The 17,681-nt window shown below is 43.6% G+C and overlaps 1 pseudogene; it reads right to left on the reverse strand.

The window, feature by feature from the left end:
• Positions 1 to 16,837: 16,837 nt before the first annotated feature.
• LOC104381479 (signal peptidase complex subunit 3 pseudogene) lies at positions 16,838 to 17,398 on the reverse strand (annotated as a pseudogene).
• Between the last annotated feature and the right edge of the window lie 283 nt (positions 17,399 to 17,681).

The following is a 17,681-nucleotide window of genomic DNA, read 5'->3' on the forward strand; positions in this document are numbered from 1 at the left end:
TTTTGTTTTCTCTCTATCCTCTCAAGTAACTGTTAATAAATTGAATTGTTTTGTCCCCACGCGGAGTCTGTTTTGCCCAGGACCATGGTCGGTGGGTGCTCCCTCTGTTCTTGTCTCGACCCTCAGACCTTTTATTACATTTTTCTCCGCTCCACCTCACTGAGGGGAGGAGTGAGAGAGCGGCCTCGTGGTAGCTTAGTCCCCGGCTGGGCTAAACCACGACAACCTGCCAAATGAGGAAAATCCTTTCCCTTCCCAATGAGACAGGAGTACTGGCACAGGAGGTTGCTGTTGTGGTGATGTGGGTTCAAAAAAGACAGAGGTGTGTGAAACAAGATCGTCCTTTCCATAAGATCCCAGTGTACTATAAGAGTCATACGGGAACTCTGACACAAGTGGAGACTGTTAAGTTTTGAATTGCAAAAGACATGGTTTGCTCTCTTTCCTCCTCCCTGCAAACAAAAAGGAAGGGAAGGAGATTTGTTCCTACCTGATGTTGATGGAAAGCACATTTCAGCTGATCTGGGGGAATTCCTGAGTTATGGCTTATGGTAATAATGTCACAGCTGCAGTATCTGATTGTTAGAATCACCCTAAGGTATTCGTGACGAGTCGGAGCTCAGCCTGAACATGGTGAAAAAAACACGATAACAAATTTTAAGACATTTGACATCATATTTCTCTAAGGAGTTAGAGTGGATTTCGCACTTAAAGGTCTGTGTTGTAATCGCTTTGTGCTCCCTTTAATCACCGGAGAGAATGAAGATGAATGAGACCACTTCCACGTCTAGTTCATCTGAATTGCTTCAGACGTCTTCAATAAGATAAATCACACACTCCATGTGTGTTACACTCTCCATGGTCTATGAACAAATGCAGAATATTAGCACAGTGCAGAGGACTACACTGTAGGCACTTCCACTTGGACAAACGAAGCCCACCTCTCATGTTTAATTAGTGCTGGTTCCAACTTTCTGCTGGAATAGCAAAAATGCAATGTCTTCAGCAAAGAAAATATCGATTTCTGTAATCAAATTTGCAGACCCATTTTTATTTTCCTGCTGAGAGCCTGGGATATTTACCTTTGGTCAATATTCATTTCTGCACACATGACTAACCAAAATAGGGGCTGCAGGCCAAGTACCTCAAGGCCCTGTATGTTGCCATGTGTAGCTGGACTATGTTGCCTGTGATGGACTGTGGCAGTTTTGGCAACGGGGAGAAAAAAAAATCCAGCTACTACTTATATGGGGATGGAACAAGCTCCTGTAGTCTGGGCTTGCATATGAAGGGGACTGGGATGAAAACGCTGAAGAGCTGGAAGCCAGATGGGTGAGGAGCAGAGACTGAGCTTATTCACAGCGAAAGCCTCCTGGAAGGAAGCAGGGAACTGAAGCAGCTCAGGAGTCCAGTGACTGTGGTATAATCGAAACGAAATCCTGCTTCAAACCAATTACGTAAGTATTTTGCCTTGGCCAAAAAATATAGGCATTTTAATCAATTCCAGTGTATTGCTGCTGCACATAGACTACAGAAGAGTAATTAAGACTATAATTAAATTTTCAGTAAAAGGCTGAAGCAGGACTATGAGGAATAATGTATGTATTGGTCGACATTGTATTGCTGTGTTTTTCCATTGCATTGGTTATGGTATTTGCCAGCTGGCACTAAGCAGAACAGTGGTCAGTTGTCAGATAATTACCAACCATGGCATTGTTGGGTTTCCTGATTTCTAACTCCAGAACAGCTTGCCCAACAGCAATCACAGTTATACTGTCTATGAGAGGGGAAATCCATATGTTCATAGTTTGTCATTTTTTTTATACCTGAAGTAACACTTTTTCCCAAAATAGTATTTTGAGCATCAGTTCTTCCTTAGCTACATCCCATAGCATAGTGCAGAGCTGGGAGATGAAAGCAGTATGCTGATGGCCATAACATAAATATAACATAAAGTGGAAATAACCAGTTCTTTGGGGGAGAGAGATTGTCTTCCTCTTCTGGGTTTGTGCAGCTTCAACAATGGTAGGAACAAGGACAATAACAGACAGTAACAGGGATAGTGAACAATAACTACGGACTTAATAACGATAACAATAACAATGATAACGACATCGATAGCAATAAAATTAAGCACAGATTTAAGATCTTACCGGCCATTCCAGATGCAAGTCTTGGATCTCTGCAGAGGTCCAGAAACCTGACATCCAAACTAGAATCAGAGTGTCTTTGTTGCCAGCTGTGGCTCTGAAAAACAATCAATGGGAACAGAATTGAAGATTACCAGTCCATCATAACAGAAGCAGGAGCCAAGGCTATGTTTCTCAATGCCAAAGAGAAAGAACCACATCCAAAATATATCTGAAAACCAAGAGCTTTCTGGCACTTAGAAACCAAGTCTCCAAAGCTCCATTTCAACAATAACCTGTTTTTTCAGTAGCCAAAGCCCAGGCAGTGATACATGCAGGAAAATAACCGAAACTGGGGAATGGAAAAACACTGCTTTGCAACGTTCAGCTCAAAAGCTGTAATATTAAAGGCAGTTTTGAGGCAAGACATGGTTGCTGCTCCCAGAACACAATGCGGTTGGCATGGACAAGGCCCACCCTAGCCAAACAGAACATGCAATGACCTTGAAATAGGGAGCAGAGTGGTACGAAGGTACTACAGCTCGTCCATGTTATTAGGGATAAAAGAATGGCTGGCAAAGGTAACTGCGTAACAGTCAGGAAGATGGATTGCGACCCTGGCCTCAACAATGGTGATGGATAGAGTCATTCACCCAGGCCATTTGGGCATGTCGGTATCTAACAAGTTGCCATATGGCTGGCCTTTGGAGTGAACTTTGCTCATTATAATATCATTACAATACCAAAACACACCTCCATCTCAAAAGCTACCTGTCTCCAGGCAGTGACCACCCCCCACTGAGCATGCGTCCTGAATTTCTTCTTGTCTATACCTTTAAATTGAAGTGAGGAAAATTTGCACCAGTCCTGACAAAGATACGCTTGACTAGAGTCACTCCAGCCTCATCAAAAAGTATAAAAATGGTTTAAGAGAAAGGGCGTGTTGGGGAAGACCTCCATCAGAACGTCTGGGATCAGTCGACGGGCTGGACCTCTCTTCTCCTCCCCAGTAGGGACGCCTATGGGGTAAGAGCTCTGTTATGAGCGCTTAGTTACTAACATTTTGTTAGCTAGTTAGAATTATTATTCCTAAGTTGTGTTTTTGCAGTCAGTACCTATCACCAGCTATCTTCGAATCTGTATCCTGTCACGAGCTTATGTAATAAAATTTGTCACATATATAAAAATATAAGTTTCTGGAAACTTCATAATTGATACAGAGGATATAAGGGATTTGGCCCGTTGCGCTGCCTGTGGGGCTCCTGAACAGGTTAGATGAACACCCTCTGACTTAGCGGGCAGCCCAGGGAGGCAGGCGGGTCGGGTACGAGGGTCTTGTCTTTCTTGGGAAACTGGTAGACTGGTCAGATTGCTCCCTGACCTCTGTAGACCTGGCCTTGTGTCATAACATGATGATACATTAACAGATTTTTAGGCCATAAGGAGTCACTGTGATAACCAAATTAGATCTCCTGCATAACACAAGCACAGAACTGTTCTCTGACACTCCCATATCCAGAACAATGACATGCAATTCACCTATATTTCAGATGCCATTTCAGTAATGCTATTTTGCTATTTTAAAAAGTGAGAGGGGCGCACAAATCTAATGAAAAGCAAGCTAGAAACATAGAAACACTACCTCTTCCATAGAACAATATCCAGTACTAACTTTAAGAGACCAAGTGATGGAGGTTCAAGCATTCTTAGACAATGCTTCTGGTGTCATTATCTCCTTAGGACTATTGTATTCTTTGCCATAACCTTTCTGCTGCTGTTTTTCACATAGCAATTTGAACTTTTTGTTAAAATTCTCATGCCTGGCCCTACATTAGAGAGCTTGATGTAGTTGCAAAGCCTCTTTGCTCTGTTTGCCCCCTTCATTATTGCTGCAAAAAGAAATGTCTCTTTGTGTAAATTAGGGTTGCCTCAAAACCAAATCTTAATCTTTCGACCATTGGTTTCATATTCATTCTTCCTTTGCTAGATATCAAGCCCACCACTTTTTTAACAGATAATTTTAGCTTTGTTTCCTGAAGAAAGAAGTGTTGTGCTCACATGGTCTGTGGCTGTAGTTCGCTGTGCATTTAAAGCCGGCACTGCCAGTGTAAAGAAAAAATACTTGCACCCCCTCACTCCACCCCTCCTGGCCACCCACTTCTGCCTCAGCAGGAAGTGTTTGTGCAGCCCTGCAGCAACTCAGATGAGGGAATGCTGCTGGCTGAGAAAAAAAAGATAAGCTATGCAGTCTTATTAACTCACACCTAATATCCAAACCCAATCATTCACACATTTTTGAGCGTGATCATTTCACCACCCAGCTGTGTAAGTGCCTGTGCCAAGAACACTCGGAGAGGAGCAATGGGCAGCCTGCAGTGAGCACAGAGGGAGAGAGACGTGGCATTTCTGTGTCCAGCTTAAAGGGTCACCAAACTATGCTATGTGTGCATGTATGTGCATGCACGTGTTCATCAGTTTTTACTATTCCCTCCCTCCCCCTGCACAGCTCTTAAATCTGTTTGGCAATCTCAACCAAGCCTTACAGCAGGGCTGAGGACTCAAATATCTCAAGTTCCTACTTCTTATGGAGACATTGGAAAAGGGGAGAGATCAATGTCAGAAACTCCTCAAAGGAGAAAAGCCACGGTGTGAGCTCAGCTCTTATCAGCCATCACAGAATCCACATTGTACAACTACTTCAGAGACACTGATGTTATTAGACACCAGAGCATCCACACTGGAAAGGCACAGGATGCCTGGCTTCACAACTTCTACTGCTCACTGAGCAACTTGTTACACTTACTAGCTTTTATTCAACTGTTTTGAGGTCTCCGAAGAATCTGCAGAGCTGACTGTACAAGAACAACTCACTCTGGCACTGGCAAGTAATTAGAGGGAAAAGAACCAGAACAGCCACTAAAACAGTCAAGGTAACTTTTTGATCCAAGACTCTTTAAAAAAAAAAAAAAAAAAGAAAGAAAATAAAAGAAAAAAGACATAAACTAAGAATCAGCAAGTAAGAGGAGAAATACTTCCCAATCTGCCACGCACGCACTCCCTGTCCACCATCTCACGTTTGGTCCTAGGGGGCTTGGAAAAATGTTAATACCCTTTTCAGTGGTGGGCTAAGTTTCACCATCGTGTGGCCTTTCAAATTCATAGCAAAGCACGGCCTGTCTTAGGGCCACTTTGCAAGGAGCTTTTCACCCCGAATAAAACCAGTGGCAAGAGTTTATTACTCTTCACAACCATTCGTGCATCAGTGGGAGCAAAGGAAACCCTCTTTGAGGAGGGCTGGAGCTCACACAGAAATTTCACCTGCCCCTTTCTCTTTAAGCTGGACACAGGGAAATGCCGCGTCTCCCTCCCTCTGTGCTCGCTGCAGGCTGCCCACCGCTCCTCTCTGAGTGTTCTCGGCACAGTAAACAGGCACTGTGAGTCTGACTGAAGAAAACAAAGAGGAAAAACTTTCTCCAGAAAATGAGAGAACACTTACTTTTTACTGCTATTGCAAGCCCCAGTTTCATTCACTCTGGTTTTCCTGCAGAGGTCGGTCTTGCCTGCAACACTCTTCAAAGCGGCACACTTGCTCTCTTGCTCTGCAAACAGGAGGTCTGTTTCCCTCTCCTAAAACACTGCAGGGATAAAGACAATCAAAATTTGGGAAGGTTTCATCCCCAGAAAAAACTTTGTTGGAGTTTCTTCGTACAACAGAGATGCATTGTTTTTACAAGAATTTAAGTTCCTCCTAAATTCTATCATCTATCCCAAGAAAAGCACAGGATAAATCTGATTTCCTTCACAACTCTGGTAATTGGAGAATAAAGTCACAGTTTATAAGTTTTGATATAAATGTGCTGAATCAAGGCTTTTTATTGCTGTGTTCAGCCCAATTTGCACTAACCAAGGTCTCTGCACATAAGATATGAAGTAGAGCAAGCCCCTAATGCACTCAGCTTTTCTTCCCTTGTAATGAACACACATGTTCTCCATGGTGGGATGCAGCCTTGCTCCTGAACTGGTACCAGAAGACAATCTCAGGATTACAGTGTGCTTTAAATCTTGCTCTAACTCTGCAGTTCTCAAATGTGTTACTGTAGACATCTTTTCCTGACATTGCACCCCTTAGATATACTGCACAAAATGGACTATCATCCCCCAGGAGGGAAAAAAAATATAATCCCAGTTCCAAAGCAATGAAGCACTGCAATTTGCTTATTTACCCTACACAAGATTTGACATATCAAGTGCTAAAAGTTCCTTGCCTCTGCACCGTGAGGGGGGTTTCTTATCTCCTCTGCACCACTGAAACACGAGCTGAGTGGCAGCTCTCTGCTAAGCTGGTTTCGAAGGCTATTTCACTAATATTGTCCAAATCAAGTCAACTTTCCCACCATCTCAGGACCGATCCCCAGCTAGAAGTATTTAGTGTGGCAGCTGCTTCCTGAGACATTTGGCCTCCTGAATGCATTCCTTTGGGACTAGGAAAAGGATTTGAAGGAAGCCGGAGGTAGTTTACTTCTCAGCATTTTGTGGTCAGCCCCCTTTCCTCATCTGCAGCCATCAGTGGGGATCCTCAGATAAGGAAAGAGAAATCCCTGTCAGCTTAAGTAACCTGGAAAGAAGCAGGGGCTCACAACAGAGACAGATCTTCAGCTTGCATTTGTAGGAGGGCCAGTTAAGTCAGGAAACTTGTTTAAGACCCAGCTGCTGTCAGAGAAGACGACGTCTTTGCTTTTTAGTAGGAAGATTAAGAATTCACGAGTAGGAATGCAGGCAAAAGTTCACCTGAGGAAACATGGGTTTGCCTGGAAGGCGACAGGGTCCTTTATTTAGACTTTATCCTGCTTTACATTCCTATCTATTGCTTCATATTGTCATGTGCTCGTTTGGATGAGCAGCTACTAGCAGGCGGCCTGATGTAACCAACAGCTTGAGATTACCTGCGAACCAAGTGACAGAAGTTTGTGCGACTACAGATGTGGATGTAGACGACCTGACTCCTACCTATGCCTTCTATTAACGTGCAGGATTTCCTTATAACCTTTCGATACTTTCCAGGTGAAATCACTGCATCCCTACTGGGGATTACATATAGGATGGATCACAGAGAATTAGATTTTTGTTCATAGTTATTACGTCTCATTATTCTTGTCTGGCAAATGTATACTCTCACCCTTATTTGTCACCTTTCATGCTCTTACACTTGTAAATGCTCTCCACAAGTTAAAAATATTTCTGAAGTGACTAGTCAGATATATAAAACAGATGCACAATCGCATCTTGGGATGAATTAATTCTGTCTGTGTGTGAGCAAGAGAATAAATGCGTGGGCAGATCAGGGAATACATTGGACTAAGCACACCAGCTGATTTTTAAATCTCTGGATCTTGATCACTGTTTCTTTGTGTCTGTTTTTCTCCCCTCTTATGTAGAGGAATTAAACAAGGACATTTTAAGAGGTAATCCCATGTCGAGTATCACATTTTAGTTTAAATCAAACTACCTGAAGATAAGGCCAAAATGTATCCAACACTTTTAATTTCTGTTTTTCTGTCATTTGAAGTATAACTTACCTAAAACCAGCCAAATTGGCAGGAATTTTCCTCTAAACTAGTGAGTCAAGGAGCCAGCTCTGTAGGCCTTCTTTCAGATCAGTTACTGTAACCTTCACTATCAGCAGGCAGTACAAGCACTTACTGGGATTTGTAGGTGTAAATTAGGCTACCACATACACCGTGGCAGACATTCACATGCAGAGATGCAGGTTCCCTCAGTGTATTTTGAACAACTGTTCTTTGTCTGAGAGTTTGACAGCCTGGGCCTATGTCTCAAGTGTCAGGGCTACAGTGAGTTTTATGGCTAAGCTCAGATCTTCTCAATTACATATATCATCCTGTATTGAGACAGTTGGACATTGCTCTTTTGAGAAGGCAAGCAACGCTTGTGTAATTAAATCCTCACCTCTGAAAATGTACATTAGATATTCACATCCTGCACAGACAGTACTTCATGGCAGAAATATTAACATAGCAACCAACAAAGCTATAATGGCAAAAGGTACGGCTAGTGAAGGAGGTTCTGTATAACCACAAGACCATCTAGGAACCTAGAGGAGGCATTTGGATCACCGAATCTAATTTGGGGTACCATAAGCAAATCTGTCATCAACTTTTCCAAAAATTAAAAGCCCCATGCCCAGGACAACAGCCACCAGCCACTTCCATTAACTAGGGAGCATGGCTTGCTTTCACATTATCTGCTTTATTAACTTCAGCAGGACAAGTGTTAAAATAAATGATGTGCATGGTGTTGGTTTGGCTCTCAAGAGAACGTGATTCATTCCCTGATACCTTCTCACACAGTCTTGGGCATGGGAAGCGCGGATCCATCAGATACAGTTGGTTAGTCCACTTGTGTCAATGGAATTTGTGCACTGAACTATTTTCAGGTGATTCAGTTTTTCAGTTTTCAGGTTTTGGTGATGCATTTTTCAACTCATAAAATTCCCTGTTTGTTTATTAACTATCATCTGTTTTCATGGAAGGATCTGAGGACGAACGTATGTTTTGACATATTTCATGTGCCTGTTTTGCTCACACATTACACAGGTAAGACCAGGACAGACAAACATCTAGAAAAGTAACAGTACCCATACTGAACACGCAAAATTTGGTCCTCTTTGTTTATACTGTTTCTTTTGTGTTCTGAGTTAGAAAAGAGATGTGAAGGGGCCAAATCCAGTTTATTTTCTCACACGCTTATTATATAGCTGTGTGTAAATATCCAGACTTGTGCAATCTAAAATAATGCATTAATGCCCTTGTAAAAATTCAGCCCTTCTACGTTTCTAAGGAGCCTGCTAAAAGAAACAGCTACAGGGTCAATCTCAGGTATAATAGATTTTTCTTTTAGGCTTCAACAATAAAATAGCTGGTGGTCTCTAATGCTACTACCTTTAAAACATTCCTGGGTTTTATTAGGATAACCCATAAGTCTGGAAAGTCCCACCCTAAGAGCAGCAGCAGCTTTTGTTCAGAGAACACAAGTTTCTTCTTGTACAATGTTGGACTCAAGGGTGTCTGAACTATGAATGGGTGGCTGAGGGCATAATAGGCAACAGGTTTCAGACTTTTATGAGGGAGGAGGGGTGAAAGGCAGCCCTACATTATGCTGCTAATGTATAACACTACCTGAAACATGAAAGGACTTCATCCAGCTCCTGTTATACACAGTCAGATCCTCAACGGGTATAACATAACGAAGCTCCATTGATCTCCAGGGAGCTGTGCTGATTTACATTCTCAGATCTGGCCATATATCTACACACCATATGTGGTCCTTAAGCAATCAGAGAATGCACAGATTTCTTCAGCAACGTTTTCTATGAAACCACATGCAAACGAATGTGGTTTCTGAAGTGCACAAAACATAGTGTGCAGAGCTAAAAGACAATTTCTGAGATACACAGTCATTTGTTCCACTGCAAATGACCAAGTTGTTCCTTTTCTTTCTAAAATGCCTGGAAAATAATGCCATGGCTCACTGTTTTTATGAAACTGCATTTCTTCTTGGTTTATTATTGCAGACTGACCTCATGAGCTAACTTTTCATAGGAGCACATGTGAATTTATTTACATACGTGCCAATTATATTAATAGAAGTTGCAATGACTCATCACTGCACATTGCTAAAAATCCTCCCTCATCTCATCTTCACAGTGAGATTTCTGTTCCATGTGAGTGTCCTCAGCTTACCTTGCTAGAAGTTCAGACATCCTTACTCTCTTGGGAAGAAAAGTTTACTTTTCTTTCTGGGATGGCAGGCTGAGTGCCAGCGAACAGACCTGCAGCACCTTGACTTTGTTGCAAGGGCCACTGTAAACTGTAATCCTATTTGGCATTCAAATCCTACCTGTCTTCCTAGCAGAGAACAGCTGCTCACTCTGCTCTTGCTCAGTCTTTGTTCAGCGATGCTTTAAGACTACCCACAGATACAAGCAATAAGAATATATCACTCAAATTTGAAACTCTTTCGCAGTATCACAACGTTTGTATAAGATCAGGTGTATCTCATAAGGCTGGAGCTGGCTCAACTGTAATATACTTCACATAGATCATATGTGTCAATTAATAGTTTTTCTCTGTCCCTGTTTTGCTCTTTCACATAGCTCCCACATCTTTGTTTTTTCCCATCTTCCTGCCTTTCTCTTTCTTAATCTCATTTGATTTTTCTCCCTGTTCTTTCTTCTCATGGCCGCACCTTTACAAAACACAAATTCAGCTGCAATGAAACTCAGCCTGATAACCTTTCAGTGTTTGCATACATACAAGATTAAGCAAAATGCTCAGTATATGTAAACACCTGCAGGCAAGTGGGCAGCATGACTCAAAGTACTTACAGGGGGCTTTACAAAACTGCTCTGCATTGGCCTAACACAGCTTCTGAAGAGGGCTTTTGAAAATCCCACTGCAATATTTTAAACTCTTGATCTAGAGTTCAGAAACAATTCCTCAAGAATACTGTGTTCCTTGAAAATCTTAACTGGTGGTGGTGGTTTATAGGCCAGAGCGCAGACAGGAGGTTCTTCTTCATGAGGACTATGACTGTGTTAAATGAATGTGTTCACAATTTAGACGGCCAATCTGAGTGACAGAACTGGAACAGCTGTGGTGTTTCACATAAAACTGTCTTGACAGTTATATTCTAGATACGCACCCATGTGGGCAGCTGTTTCAGTGCCCTCTTTTAGTTAAGTATCTGCAGGTAACCGTGGAGGGTAAGAGCAGTATTTGTCAAGTGAGTTGTGGCAAGAATTCCTTGATTACAGCTAATAGATGTTAACTGTAGGTACATCAATAATCAGCTTTGTTGGTGGCACTGCTGTTGACAGAACATTTCAGACAATTTTACTTTCTTGTAGAAGGGTATCAAATGATTCATGTCAGACAAAAATAATGATCATTTCCACTTCTGTAGTGATGCAAAGGGACAGATAAGGGTGTGACTTTTTAACACAAAACCAAAGGAAAAAAAACAGTGTAAGTGTTGCAATCCAGGACCATTGTGGAGCAGTCATGGAGCCTGAGAAAGTGTAAGCGACCTCCCCCAAGAGCTCACAGGTCACATCACAGAGCTGAGCTGAACTGAACGGAACCCAAGTCTGCCAAGCCCCAAGCCAATGCTTTAACCATCCTTCCACTTAGGCGGCTTTACCCAGGTAGCCTCAGAGGTCCAAGTTCTGCCCTGGAGTATGTGTTGGCCTCATTAACTTACTCTAAATAAGAGCTGTGAGCAGAACTTAGCCCACAGCAGGCAAGATTTATGGACTGAAAACGCCACATACTTTGCTTTTTATTCAGTGAGAAAAAAAAACCTTGAAACAAGCCGAGCAAAGTAAATGAATCAAGACTGCATATTTTTCATTCTGCAAACAAGAAAATATATACATGTGAACATAAAAAACACAGGTGCCCAAATACTGCAGTTGCCTCCTAAATCTGCTATAAAGCACCAATGGCTATTATACCTGTCTCCAGATAGATACGTAAATTACTTTTTTTTTTTGGAGGGGGGGGAAATCATCTTAAATAAGCTTTTTTTTTTTTTTTTCCCTAAGGCCCTGTGGCCTTTTTACTTGAATTAAGTGTGTATACGTGCCATGCTCTTCGAGCATAACTGCACAACAGATTATTCTCAACAGCAAAGGCAATGTTTTGGTTATGCTGAATTCCTAATATTTTTTGCAGTTTATGGAAAACTCCCATAAACAGAGTACAACACAGTAAGCTTTCTCTGCTAATATGCTGTCTAGACTGCTTAAAATATGAGTTCTCCTTGCCTACCATGTATCATGGCTTAAACTTTTGACCTTGTTTCTTTTCCCTTTGACCACTTCATAGGTTTTGACCCTTTTCAAATATTTAATACCCAAACAGCATGTCACCCAAGCTGCTGGGGATATAAGAATAAGAACTCTTAAAATCTCTCCTTTATTGTGAAGTTAAGACTGCAATCTGACATAATAAGTTAGAAAATGTCTTCCACCTTCCCATGCTGGGTGACACTGATGTATTATGGAAGTGATAGCAGACTATTCCGTAACACCATCACATACGTGCTAGAAGGGGCAGAGGGTTCGTCGCGGAACCATACAAACACTGGGGCATTGCTAATGCGTGCCTTTGATTTCTGTTTATGGCCCCCAAGTTGAGTGATCTGTCTTGTTGGCACCAACCTGACTATTTTTAAATGATGTAGCAGCTGGCTCAACACATACTTCAAAGATTTATGTTCACATCGCAAAGCCTTCTTACTGAAAGAGAAACTCTGGAGTAGCTTCTACTAGCTTACTCCATATGCAGATATAGCCTACATACTTTATCTTAGTCAATCATAGCATACATTTTAGTTAAAAGAAAGCAGTGAGATATATAAGGGAAGGCAAAGATGGAACAAAAAAGGCAACCATGAAACATTTGAGGGTGTACAAACCTTGAAGTTCCTGAATTACAAGGCATAATTCCGGAGTTCTTATGCTGCAGAGTCAGACCAACTCTTGATGGGCATTAAGTGAAAGAAATTGGCCCTTCCTATGAAATGAAATTCAGAAATGAAGTTACTTCCCACACTTGCAGAAGTATACGGGTAGACACACACTCACATGAACTTAGATGTGCTCATATTCCAGTAACAGAGCAAAACAGCCACACTGGAGATCACTGTGTTGATTATTACAACCAGATATCAGTTCATGGAGGAGATCTAGCAACACCCATGTCTGAGGCAGAACCACAGAATATTTCACCTAAGCTTCTCAGGTGCTAGCACTAACAATTACTACAAACACTCTTTTGCACTGGGGCACTTAATATAATATTTGGCCCACAATGCCTCTCCATTACATATAGTCTGAGTGAAATCCTGTGGTTAACGGTCATTCCAGAAGCGGTCGATCAGCCTTGCCTTGACAGAGGTCTAGAAGTCCAATGGTCCATAAGGGAATATTTTTCACTACTGACTAGAAAAATATACGTAATTCCTGGCAGTATTTTCCTAGCTAACTGAAGGTGGATACTTGTATGAACCAGAGATCTGCAAAAGCGTTAACAGTGTCCCTACACAAATGTGAGAAGCTGTCCCAGTTCAATCTGTATATTTAGGCCTGTTGTGATGGGACAGGCACTTACCAAACAAGCTCGAGATGTGAATCCCATCGTAAGAGACCCACGCTGATGGAAGTAAGGTTCTGGTGCTGTGAACTGTCACAAATTGCCCTGAGTTTATTGCAGCTCTGATGCTATAAGGGAGGACCTCCCTGCCCCTACAACCTGAAGGAAGAGAAACAACGATCCCATCTGACTTGCGTGTGGGTTAGCTTCAATTCAGCTGTCTGTTAGAAATCAGTTTTAATATAAGGTACCAAAACGTGGCTATCTTTATTTGGAGAGCAAAAAGAAACTGACATCCTGACCTCTTCCCTCACATAACTGCACAGCATAACTTGTAACGCTGACTTAAGAAAGCTGCACAGACCATGATGCAAATTCCTGAGCCCAAGAGAGCTTAAACGAGACAGAAGTGTGATGTGTAGTCTCTCATCTCATTTCTGAATCCTCCCAGCAGGTGTGCATAAGGCAACAAGCCCTCCGTCTAGTTTACTGCCAGATTCCAGCCCTTTGGAGCCTGGCATCGCCCTGCCTTCTACCCCACCCTCCCAATCCATCCTTCGCACCCCACACACCCCAGTCCCTGTCAGTTTTGCCCATCCCCAGAGCAGCCCCAGCTCATACCTCCGAGCTTCGCCCCGGAGCCCACCGGGGCACCACAGAGGACAGCAGACAGCGCCACCAGCCTCGCGCGGTGGTAGAGGCACTTGGGAGCCGCGCTCTCCCTCTCAACAGCTTGGATTGGCTGCTCGAAGCCCCTGGAGGTGGGCCTGTGGGTTGGGCAGCCAATCAGGGGAGCTGTTCCTTGCTTCTGCTCCCCCCTCAGCACAGGCCGGCTCTCCTCATGGCTGGCATGGTGGGGCGGGGATGTGGCTGTGCCTGAGGGGCATGAAGCTGCGCCAGCTCCTGGGGTGGGCGAGGTGGCAGCAGGAGGCTGTGACTTTGCACATCTCGTTAAATCCATGCAATGGCTGCAAAGCTGCCATTGGAAGAATTAGCAAGACCTGCACACAGAGGAGAAACAAATCACCCTCAGGGGAGAGTCTCCTCTTTGCACCTGACGCCCATCCTCTCCCAAACCCCAGGCTAGACAAGCTATAGGAGGCCATATAGCCCTTTTTCTCCCTTGGCCTCTTTGCGTCATTAACCACGACAGCAGATTTTAATCCTTTTTGCTCCGTTTGAGAACTGAGAGGGGCTGAAAGTGGAGAGGGAGCTCCATCCATGCTGGGATGGGGACATCCTGAATTCAGAAATTCTTTCTGCGCTTAGTCTCGCCATGGAGGTAACACTATAACTGCATCTAATTTTGCTCCTTCAGCTGTACTCAATTTACTGTGCTGTCTTGTTCACCATCCTAAAATAAATCACTTTAAAAGAGATATTTCATAAAAATGTCCAAAATCAACTGATGTTCAAACACTTTGATTATGGAAAAATTTTAACAGTAAAAAAATTTAAACCACAGGGAACACATACTAGATTTTTCCTCCCTCTCTCAGATTATAAGGTTGGTATTGGACTCATTTGGACCTTGTGGTGAATTCCTCACCCAAGCAATCTCCAACGTTAACCTCCAACAGCAATAAGAATCTACGCGTATAAGTTAAGGCCAGAGAACTCATTTTTTTGATTAATCTAGGATAAATCTTAATTTGCGTAGCACAACTTAAAAGGATAGGATTTTCTAAAACCTACGATACTATTAGAACAGAGGTTAATGCAAACGCATAAGAAACACATATCACTTCAGAGGTATTATGCAATAACATTAAATTCGCTTCAGTGGTACTTTTTGTCATGTATACTTGAAACACCTGTCTGTCAAAAATAGCAAAGTTAATCTCCAAGTTTGCTCACGAATGGGGAATAAGACACGTTATAAATATATATCATTTGCAAAAGAGACCTGGAAGACCCCCACCACCTAATACTGATGGATGACAGCCATGGTGGAGTGGTAAAACAGTCTCGTTACCATCCCAAAATTCTCCATATGGTTGCCAATCTATAATCCAGTGTGCTGGGTTTGTGCAAAGGGGTTGTGGCGGCGGAAAAGGGCATTCAGAAAAACGGAAAAGGGCGTTCAGGAAAAGGGCTTCCAGACCGGCTCAGACCGGTCTCTGGCCAAGTCGGACCCCCCACCCTCTCAGGCCGGGGCGGAGCCATCAGCACCTGTGCAAATGGCCCCATTTAGGTCGGGACAAAAGAGTCGGAGGCTCTTTGTGCTTCCGCCCTGCAGTGAGGAGAGGGGCAGGCGGCGGCTGCCCCTTGCCCCCAGCTCTCCGGGCGGCGGCTGCCTGCGCCGGGCCGGCGCCTCCTGGCTGGAGATGGCGGCGGCAGCGCCATTTGGGAAACTCGGAGAGCGCCCCGTTACAGGGTGCTGCTGGGCCGAATTCACCCAGAGAGGACTGAGATCTGAGAGAAACGGCCACACAGACACCGGTCAGTGAAGATGGAACAGGACGAGGTGTGCCAGAGCTGAGGTTCCCCTGCAACTGGTGGCAAGACGGCAGCAGCCCCCCTGCCACCATGACACTCGGTGGAGCAGAGACCCACTCGCAGCCCGTGGAGAAGCCCATGCTGGAGCAGAGATGCTGAGCCTGAGAGAGGTCGTGGAGAATGGGACACACGACAAAAGCAGAGACGCATCTAAAGTTTGTGGGACGATCCACGCGGGAGTGGGTGGCTACTCCCTCAGGATCTGTGACTGTGGTAAAAGCCCGCGCTGGAGCAGAAAAGGAGCAGCATAACAACATGGGATGAACTGACCTGCAGCCCCCATTCCCCGTCCGGCCGCTGGGGGAGGAGGTAAAGCCAGGAAGAAAGGAAAGGCAGGAAGGGGGGGAGGTGTTGGGTTTTTTTAATATCTGGTTTTGTTTTCTCTCCATCCTCTCAATAAACTGTTTTGTCCCCACGCGGAGTCTGTTTTGCCCAGGACCATGGTCGGTGGGTGCTCCCTCTGTTCTTGTCTCGACCCTCAGTCCTTTTATTACATTTTTCTCCTCTCCACCTCACTGAGGGGAGGAGTGAGAGAGCGGCCTCATGGTAGCTTAGTCCCTGGCTGGGCTGAACCATGCCATCCAGTCTGTTATATCATTTCATGTCCTTAGGGTTTTGGGGTTTTTGTTTGTTTGTTTTTGTGTTGTTCGTGGTGGTTTTGTTTTTTGGTCTTTTTTGTTTGTTTGTGGGTTGGCTTTTTTTCTTTTTATTTTTTTCTGGTTTAAAAATGTCTATTTAAAAGAAAGAGATCTATGCCCAGATGGCCAGGAGAAAGAAAAAAAAATAAAATTCCTCAGTTTCCCACCCCCAAAACCATTACTCTGCAATTTACCTTTCCCTTAAATTTCAGCTTCAATGTTGTATTAAAAAAAAAACACACCACCTTGAGCTTTCATTTCCTTTTGCTATGCTGTTAGACCTGAGGAAATTAAGTACCTTGCACTGAAGGGTTGCATGGGATGTGAGAAGAAACTGCAATAAAATTTATTCACAATATACAAGTATAAAAATATCTTGCTTAGGATTCAGTATCATAATTTAATAATTTTTTGTTGTTTCATAGGTATCTGGGAAAGGTACAGACATGTGTCCTGATCCTGTAACAAGAGGTAGAATGCCAGCATTTGGTATCCAGGAGAGAGTCAACGTGACATTCCTGTTTCCCGTGAGACCATTTCCGTCATCAAAGTACTTTGACTTCATGTCTTTTAATACCAGCCTTGGGTTATCTCCCCTCAACATGATCTTGTCCCAAAGGACCACCTGGTTTTGAGCATTGTTTTTCATTGAATATTCTGCAGACAAATATAGAAACAATTGTTTAACGTTCCAGTTGAATATATTCTGCAGATTTCCAGTAATGTCATATGTGACGAATCCCGGATCACTTCTTTCTCTAGGTCTAGTGAGATCTTCTACGTTTTTTAGCATGACCCGGGAGATGGTGATGGTGACAGGCACACTGCGCTCCTTGAAGGCCGTGGTGATGAAGCAGCCGAAGGTGGGCGGTGCCATCACACTCAAAGAGAAGGCAAAAAGCGAGTTGGCCCGGAACAGCACCATGTTCATCTCCTCGCTCCGCTCAGCCCAGCTGCCACGCTGTGCAGGCTCCGAGGCTCCATGTCACTATTACTTCTTCTGGGAAATACAACTGCAGGTCTTTTTTTGTCTGCATTTCACGTCCAACTCTTTGCCATAAGTGGCTGTCATAGGATCCCGTAGCAGGGAACCAGGGGCAATTATTCCGGACCCATAAAAGCAGTGCCACTAACTGCAAGGTCTGGACCCTGCACCCCTGGTTATTAAAAAGTACCTGCAGAGTCTTAGTGTGTAACTTTTGCTCTGTCGTAGCAGTCTGCCCCATCATAGCAGCAGATGGATC

Source organism: Tauraco erythrolophus, chromosome 6 (genome assembly GCF_009769465.1).
Source record: "Tauraco erythrolophus isolate bTauEry1 chromosome 6, bTauEry1.pri, whole genome shotgun sequence".
Classification (NCBI taxonomy): Eukaryota; Metazoa; Chordata; class Aves; order Musophagiformes; family Musophagidae; genus Tauraco; species Tauraco erythrolophus.